The sequence below is a fragment of the Asparagus officinalis genome, chromosome 5 (genome assembly GCF_001876935.1).
Source record: "Asparagus officinalis chromosome 5, Aspof.V1, whole genome shotgun sequence".
Lineage (NCBI taxonomy): Eukaryota > Viridiplantae > Streptophyta > Magnoliopsida > Asparagales > Asparagaceae > Asparagus > Asparagus officinalis.
The window spans coordinates 26,758,725-26,768,364 of record NC_033798.1 but is presented as its reverse complement, the minus strand read 5'-3'; the positions used below and the strand labels follow the sequence as shown (position 1 = coordinate 26,768,364).

The 9,640-nt window shown below is 36.0% G+C and overlaps 1 pseudogene; it reads left to right on the top strand.

Annotated features, from left to right (window-relative positions):
- Positions 617 to 6,592, top strand: LOC109841642 (annotated as a pseudogene).

Genomic DNA, 9,640 nt, shown 5'->3' with positions numbered 1-9,640 from the left:
GAGGGGAAACACTGTCCCGTTCAATACACCGAACAATTTTTCTAACCCACCTTTTCCAAACCAACATCCTCATCCTCACCAGCCTACAAATCCTTCAAATTCTGATCATGACAAATGTTTAAGTGTTTTAGAAAAGGGTTTAGAAGCTATGATAAAAGCTTCTACACAAACGACCAACATGTTGACCCAGTCATCCACCACTCTAAATTCCTTCATGCAAACAACCGGCCAAGTGCTCAACTCGAACACTCAAGCCATAGCGCGGTTAGAAACCCAACTTGGGCAACTAGCTACTGCCGTAAGTGAGAGAGAAAAAAGAAAATTCCCAAGTCAACCTGTTGCAAACCCTAAAGACACTGGATCCAGTTCCAACAATCCAGCTCAATTGAATGCAATTCATACTCTAAGATCTGGGAAACAAATAGACAATCAAGTTAGAATGCCACCTGATCAAACCCCTTCTCCCATCCAACACACTCCTTCCGATGAAGCAATTCCTTCCGATGACCAAAACGCTAAACTTAAGATTGAGCCTGATCTAGATAGGTATAGGCCCGTTGCTCCCTTTTCAGATAGACTCAAACCTAGGAAAAACTCCTCGCAGGTTGAGAAAATCCTAGAAACATTCAAACAGGTCAAGATCAACATCCCTCTCCTAGATGCAATCGAACAAATTCCCTCTTATGCAAAGTTCTTGAAGGACTTATGCACTAAGAAAAGAACCACCAATGTTCCCAAGAAAGTCTTCTTAGCTGCCAACCTCAGTGAAATCTTTTCAAAACCAATGCCGTTAAAATATAAGGACCCTGGTTGTCCCACAATTCCATGCGTCATAGGTAACACTCACATTGATAAGGCACTTCTAGACTTGGGAGCCAGCGTCAACCTCCTTCCTTATTCAGTCTATCAACAGCTAGGTGTAGGAGAACTTAAACCGACAAGATGCACTCTACAGTTAGCTGATAGATCTGTAAAAATTCCCAAAGGAGAGGTAGAGGATGTTCTGATCAAAGTTGGAGAGTTCATTTTCCCTGTTGATTTTATTGTCTTGGAAACGCAGCCCGTTTCCAATCTCAAAAGTCAAATCCCCATCATTCTAGGAAGACCGTTCTTAGCCACCTCAAATGCTTTGATAAACTGTAGAACCGGTCAGATGAAACTATCTTTTGGGAATATGACTGTTGACCTCAATATCTTCAACTTAGGGAGACAGCCTAGTGATCCATCTGATGAGCCCATGGAAGTGAATTTCATTCAAGGGATATCAAGTGAACAACAAGAGGGAGAGTGTGAGTCTGATACAGATGAATCTAATTTAATGATTGAGGAGCTTTCTGATGACGAACTAGAGATAGAACCGCTGGTCAATCATGTTTTTACTGTTGGCTGACAAGGAGAACCTCTAGAGATAGAACCCCAAGTCCAGCTTCGCCCATCTGTGGAGGAACCCCCTAAGTTAGAGCTCAAACCTCTACCTGAAAATCTAGAGTATGCTCTCTTAGATGTTTTAACTACCTGAAAATCTTTACCAGTTATCATTTCTTCTGATTTGACTACCGGTCAAAAGGAAGCTCTCTTAGATGTTTTAAGAGAGAATAGGAAGGCCATTGGATGGACCATGGCTGATATCAAAGGGATTAGTCCAACCATTGTTCAACACCGAATCCATTTGATAGATGACGCCAAACCTACTAGAGATCCTCAACGTAGGTTAAACCCAGTGAAGAAAGAAGCCGTTAGGAAAGACATTCTGAAATGTCTCGATCATAGGATCATTTATCCCATTTCTGATAGTTCATGGGTGCGTCCAGTCCAAGTTGTTCCAAAGAAATTTGGGATCACCATGATCCAAAATGAGGCTAATGAGCTGATTCCCACTCGAATCCAAACTGGATGGCGAGTCTGTATTGACTAGCAAAAACTCAACTTAGCCACTCGGAAAGATCACTTCCCTCTTCCTTTTATTGACCAAATGTTAGAGCGTTTAGCAGGACACGAGTTCTATTGTTTTCTGGATGGATATTCAGGTTACAATCAAATCCCTATCACTCCCGAAGATCAGGAGAAAACCACCTTCACTTGCCCGTATGGAACATTCGCATACCGACGCATGCCTTTTGGCCTGTGCAATGCACCGGCCACATTCCAACGTTGCATGATCAGTATTTTTTCCGACATGGTAGAGCGATTTCTCGAAATTTTCATGGATGACTTTTCCATTTTTGGTGACACATTTTCCCAATGTTTGCATCATCTTAAACTGGTCCTAGAACGGTGTAGGGAGAAAAATCTGACTCTCAATTGGGAGAAATGTCATTTCATGGTCAAACAAGGCATTGTCTTAGGACATGTAGTTTCCAATAGGGGAATCGAAGTGGACAAAGCTAAGGTAGATCTCATTTCCAATCTCCCTCCTCCCAAAACAGTCAAAGATGTCAGATCGTTTCTTGGTCATGCTGGTTTTTACCGACGTTTCATCAAGGATTTCAGCAAAATTGCTAGACCCTTGACCAATCTCTTAGCCAAGGATACATCATTTGTCTTCTCTCCCGACTGCCTCAAAGCTTTTGAATATCTAAAAAAGGAGCTAACCACAGCTCCTATCATTCATGCACCATACTGGACCTTACCCTTTGAACTAATGTGTGATGCATCTGATTCTGCGGTTGGAGCTGTTTTAGGACAACGGTTTGATGGAAAACCGCATGTGATCTACTATGCCAGTAGGAATCTGAATGATGCCTAGCAAAATTACTCTGTCACAGAAAAAGAGTTTTTAGCTGTAGTCTTTGCCTTAGAAAAATTCAGATCCTACCTCATCGGTTCCTTAACCAAAGTTTTCATAGATCATGCCGCACTAAAGTATCTTTTGACCAAAAAGGATGCTAAAGCACGGCTCATTAGATGAATTCTCCTTCTTCAAGAGTTTAACATTCAAATTCTTGACAGAAGGCGAACAGAGAACCCTGTAGCAGATCACCTTTCTAGACTACCGAACGCACTAACATCAACCGTTCCGATCAATGAGCATTTCCCTGATGAACAACTCCTACAAATCCAATCTGTCCCATGGTTCGCTGACATTGTGAATTACATAGTCATGAACCAGATCCCTTCTCATTGGTCCAAACAGGATAGATCCCGTTTTCTCTCCCAAGTAAAATACTTTTACTAGGATGATCCATATCTGTTCAAATACTGTCCTGATCAGATCTTTAGAAGGTGTGTTCCCACGGAAGAAACTAGGAGTGTTCTATCCTTTTGTCATGAACAAGCATGTGGGGGCCACTTTGGCCTGAGAAAAACAGCTGAAAAAGTTCTCCAATCTGGGCTGTATTGGCCCACTCTCTTTAAGGATTCATTCGAGTTTTGCAAAACCTGTAACCGCTGTCAGCTATTAGGAAAGGTTACTAGAAGAAATATGATGCCCCTACAACCCATCTTATCCGTTGAACTTTTTGATCTGTGGGGTATCGATTTCATGGGACCATTTCCAAATTCCTTTGGAAATGTTTACATTCTAGTAGTCGTTGAATACATGACAAAATGGGTTGAGGCGGTAGCTTGTAAAACTAATGACAACAAGGTCGTTGTCAAGTTTTTAAAAGAGAATATTTTTACCCGGTTTGGAGTACCTCGAGCGATCATCAGTGATAACGGTACACATTTCTGTAACCGTTCTTTCGAGGCTTTGTTGAGGAAATATTCAATTACACATAAATTGTCAACTCCTTATCACCCCCAAACCAGTGGACAAGTAGAGGTCACAAACAGGCAGATCAAACAAATCTTAGAAAAAAACAGTTAATCATAACAGAAAAGATTGGTCTGTAAAATTATGTGATGCTCTGTGGGCGTATAGAACAGCTTTTAAGGCCAATTTGGAGATGTCACCATACAGACTGGTATTTGGAAAAGCTTGTCACCTACCAGTAGAGTTGGAACATCGAGCAATGTGGGCAATAAAACAGCTAAATTTTGACTCAGACTCGGCAGGTAAGAACAGATTGCTCCAAATAAATGAGTTGGAAGAAATTAGAAATGATGCATACATAAACTCAAAAATTTACAAAGAGAAAACCAAGATTTTTCATGACAAATCAATTTTGCGGAAAAATTTCTCTCCAGGATAGAAAGTTTTATTGTACAATTCAAAATTGCATCTTTTTCCTGGAAAATTAAGATCAAGATGGACAAGTCCATTTATTGTCAAACAAGTTTTCTCACATGGGGCTGTCGAGATAGAAAATCCTAAAAATGGTGATATTTTCAAAATTAACGGTCAACGTCTAAAACCATTTTTAGAATTTTCTACACTCGGAGAGGAGGAGGTGTTGGCTCTCTATGAACCACATTATCCATAAAAAAATTAATAAAAAAAGTAACAATAAAAATAAAATGAAAAAAAATCTCTTATCTGATTTCTTCATCCTCATACTAACAGTAATTGCAGATCCTTATCATCATGGTCAACCGAACAAATGTAAGTTCTTCAATTCTTATCTGCTTTACTTTGTGCATCCCCACACACACACAAAATCAAGATCACAAGGAGATTTCATCACAAATTTTGGTCTTCTTCCACTTCCACTCATTTACCTAAGGTATATTTCTTAAACTTAATCTTGTAATTTCAATTTTTTTTGAATTCATGGATGATTTGGTGATTGAATCATGGGTAGTTGTGAATGCTTTTCATATTTTGTGAGATTCATGATCAATTTAACAAATTTATGGTCTAAATTTGGGATTTTTGTTCAAAATCCGAAAATTGGGGGGTGTTTATTCAAAATCCGAAAATTAGGGGGTGTTTATGCAAAATCCAAAAATTTCTTGGGGGTTTGAACTTAGGATATCTTGTTCAAAAATCTGAAAAAAAAGAAAAAATAAATAAAATTTTTTTTGGGGTGTTTTGTGCAAAACCAAAAAAATTGGGGTGTTTTATGCAAACCCGAAAATTCTTAGGGTTTTTGTGTAAAACACATAATTTTGAACATTCAATTGGGTACGTGATTTCAAATTGAAAAAAAAATTTTATGCAAATCCGAAAAAAATAGGGGGGGGTTTGTAAAAATAAATTTGAATTTAGGGTGTTTTGTGCAAATATGAGTAATTGGTCAAATAAAAGTCTAATTGGATACTTCTCACATTCGGAAATTTGTACTGGATATTTTATTCAACAATTGTAAGGTTTAGCTTATAATTGTCATTTCAACATGTATGTTTCACCGATCAAGTTATCAAAATTTTAACATTTTTGTTCTCAAATAATAATTTTGAGGGAATTTATTGTCAAAAGAAATTATGATAACTTGAAATTAACTCATGTTGAACAATTTGTAGCTAAATAAAAAAAAATTGGAATTTTATTATTAAATTTTTTTTCTTTTCTTTTCTGTTTCTGTAGATGCCCCCCAGAAAGAAATCTCGAGCAAGTTCATCATCTTCTGATCCATCTGAAACTGACATAGATAGGCCCACTATTTTAGCCAGAATTATGAGTCTTAACATTCATTTTGAGAGGGGATTTCAGATGAGTGCATTACATACATATCATTCTACAGTCACCATGTTAACTACAGTAGGTCTTAGGAGCATGATGACTAAACCCCTAGAAAAATCAAACATTTCATTAGTGCATGAGTTCTATTCTGGATGGGAGAATGATCCAGATAGAGAATTTTCAGCTTTTTCTATCGTGAGGGGTGTTAGAGTTCTTTTCGATCTTTCCACTATCCGTGCTACCCTTGACCTTGCAGAACCACCCACTGATGTACCAGATTACTTCCATTTAGCCTCTACATTACAGCCTGGTATACCACAATACAATAATATGTCTGCAACCTTGTGTGGGAGGGTCTTTACATCTAGTTTCGGTTCAGGAAATCTCAAACTAGAATATAGATTACTTAATCTTTTCCTGAACTTTGATTTGAAACCCACCACTGCATACTCCGTCATTACCCCACACGATATTCTCCTTCTCTTTTGGATAGCCACTAGTCAGCGATTTGATATAGCGAGGATTATATTTGTATGGATGCGCTCATTAGTGGAGAATGTGTTAGATTGGGCCAGGACACAGTCTGCATCACGTACTCAGCTTATTTACCCCTATTTCATCACTAGACTCTGCCATAGATTTCATGTTCCAGTATTCGCAGAGGATAGGTTAGAAGCAGGGAAGGGGTTACTGAATGATCAGACTGTGAGGAGGAGCATTTCAAGGCGAGATAAGTCCGGTCCTTCAGGTAGAGAGCCTCCTCAGCACCAGCCAGCTACACATGACCCCACTCGAGAGGAGATGGACAGAATGCGGAGTCGCATGGACATGATGCAGATACAGATACACAGGATGCAGCGGCATATACACGAGATACATGGTCAGATGAGTTACTCCACCGATACCCTAGCATATTTGGCGAGAGGATGGCAGAGAGCACATGGAGATACAGATGGACCTCCACCTGAGCTTCATAGTTATATCACACCATTTCAGCCAGATGATTTCCCAGGAGAGGATGAGGCGGGACCGAGTTCAGCAGCTGCCATTGATGATGTTGATGATGCTATATCAGGCGATGAGCACTGAGGGATGTTCTTTTTATTTTACTTATTTTGGCATGTACTTATTAAACTGTGATATTTTGGATAGTATTTTCCTTCAGGACAATGCAAAGTCTGGGTATGGGGGTGTAAGCTAGTTAGCTTTCGTTTTGCTAGTTAGTATTTTGTTTCAGTATTTTTTTTTCTTTCTTTCTCTCAACATTTATCTTTTGTTAGTTAAAAAAAATTATAAAAATATTGTCACTTGCCAAATTAATAGAGTTAAGTAATAATTGATCTAATTGATAGATTTTAAATTTTCTAATTCTTAGTTAGTGACATATTCAAGTTCACCTTTTATGATAACTCCAAATAAAATTCTTAAGAAATGATTTGTCAAGTAGTATACTTTACTTCAGTCTTACCTTAGATTTTTAATTAAAAATAATGAAATTTTTGCATGCTTAACTTAGAGTTGAAAATATTTTTTTCAAGATATCTTGATTTACACAATTTTTTTTCAGACTATATATACTTATACACATATATATTAAAAAAAAACTAACCTTATAAAAGAAGAGTGCGAAAAATGGGCACCAAAAAAAAAGAAAAAAAAAACTCTTTGATTCAAGGTGATTCTATCTTATAAAGCCTAAGTTGATTGAGTAATTAAGCCCAATGAGTATTTTTATACTTAATGACCTAAGCCCAATTGGGTTAGGATTCATTGGCCCAAAACTCGTTAAATGGTCACTTAGAAAACCCGTTAAAATAGAAAACAATCACCAAGAATTAAAGAGTGAAAAAAAAAAATTATATACGTATAACACTAACCATTTTTTTTCTATATATTGTTGTTTTGTATATATGGTCTTGAAAAATAATTTTTGATCAAGAAACTTGAAAGTTATTTAAAACAAAGAGTTAGCATGTTCTTTTCAAAACTTTTTAATTAAATCTCTAAGATTTGACTTGGTTTTGTATTGCTATAATGAAAAAGATTCTCTAAAAGAGTTATATTGGAGTTATATATAAAAACGTTTTCTAGATTATTAACTAGCTTCAATTAGAATGTCTAAATATATCAAGGAAAATTAGTTATTTACTGACTTATTTAACTTGGCAAGTTGACCGAATTTTATGGGTATATTCACTGCAAACCCTCACGAGACTACAACTCGTCCACTAGGATAACCTAGGAGTTTAAAGGCTTGTTGTATACGCTAAATACAACCGTGATTCCTGCGAAAGTGAGTTAGGATTTTCTTTTTCTTTGCTAGAGGACTAGCAAAAGTTTAGGTGTGGGGGTATTTAATAATCACATTTTATTACAGTTTTATACCCTCATTATCTATTTTATATGAATAAATATACCACTAATAACTGTTTTTATGTTTAATTGCAGGTTAATGAAGAATAAATCTCAAACTCCCATCTCTCAACAAAAACCCGTTGATTAAATGAAGAAATAAAGCTAATTGGAAAATCAATTTTCAAATTATCCAAAAGCCCAAAATAAATGCATGAAGAAATCAAGAAGCCCAAAAGCCCAAACAAAAGCCTAAAATCCAAGTCCAAAAGCCAATAGAAGAGGAACTCTGCGGACAACAACAGGAGAAGGGCAGCCATCGATGCCTGCATCGATGCCTGCATCGATGCCCGTATCGATGCCTGCATCGATGCCCGCATCGATGCTTGTATCGATACACTGGGCAGTTTGTTACGAATCAAAGGCTGAAAATTGATGTTTTTGGATAAGATTTCGATCCAATGACTCTCATTCACTGCTGTTTACTATAAATAGGGGTAGAGAGTGAGGGGTTAGGGGTGTGAAAAATTTTGTAACTCCATTTGGAGAGGAGGGCTACTCTTAATTGAGAAGGCCTTCCAAAAATTATAACTTTAGTTGCAATTAATAAAAATAATTTTTCTCCACTTTAAATTTGTTCTCTCTCCTCTTTGTTGAATGATGAGGATGGAGATGAAGAGCAATTTGAAGGTTTGTATTTCTTTTCTCTTTTATTTCTTTTTAGTAATTTCTTTATTATTGCTTATTAGTTAGATTTAAATTCATGCTTGTAGTATAGATTTACTTTCTTGTCTTTTTATTTTCTTTTTGCACTTTAATTTGTAGAGTAGATTTATTTTTCTTGCATTTAATTTCTGCAATTTATTTTGTTAGTTTAGATTTTAATTCTTTGTAGTTAGATTTATTTCTTGTTCATAGTTTAGATTTTTATTTTCTTTTTAATTTTGTAATTAGTTCTTTTTCTTCTTGTTTTTATTTCTTAAGATGTGAAATTAATTCTTGTAGGAATCTTAGAATTATATGATGCTAGTCTAATTTCCTTTATAGTATGCAAATTATTCTCTTTCACTTAAAATGTTCATGTTTAGGATAATCAACTAGAAAACTAATTGGTAGAAGAAGAATTTGATAATCTATGCTTATCTTAAATGGTTTGATAGGTTATGCTTATGAATTCTAGGATTATTATCTTATTGTTGTTCTTATCATGAATAGTAATTTTGACTTAGATGATAATTTGATAGGTTATACTTTCCTTAAATGGTTTGATAGTCTCTGCTTAATAAATCTAAGTTGAATTATGATAAAAAGAGAATAGTTTGTATTTTGTAATTGAAATTAGCTAGTGGATTATATTCTAGATTTCTTACCTCTTTTGAATCCTCCATCTTAACTTTCTAAATTTTCTTTTCATTCTTGGTTTTATTTCTTGATTTTATTCATTCTTCTTTCTTGCCTTGTGATTTCATTTATTCTTTGATTCTTTCTTCTCTAAAATTTAATTTATTATCTCTTGCATATATTCACAAAAATCACTCATCACATATCTCTCCATAATCACACTTATTCTTTATTTCTAATTGTCACGCACAAAACATAAGAACCAATTCTAATAATCTCTTAAAATCACCTTCCTTATAGGATCGATAACTTTTATACTATAACTTAATCAATTGTGCACTTGTAATTTTGGTACATAATTATGCCGCATCACCTCCGTCATGCGAGATTACGGTCCTCCACTAAGTCTGCTACACGGGTTGAGGTACGTGCCAAATCCAAACA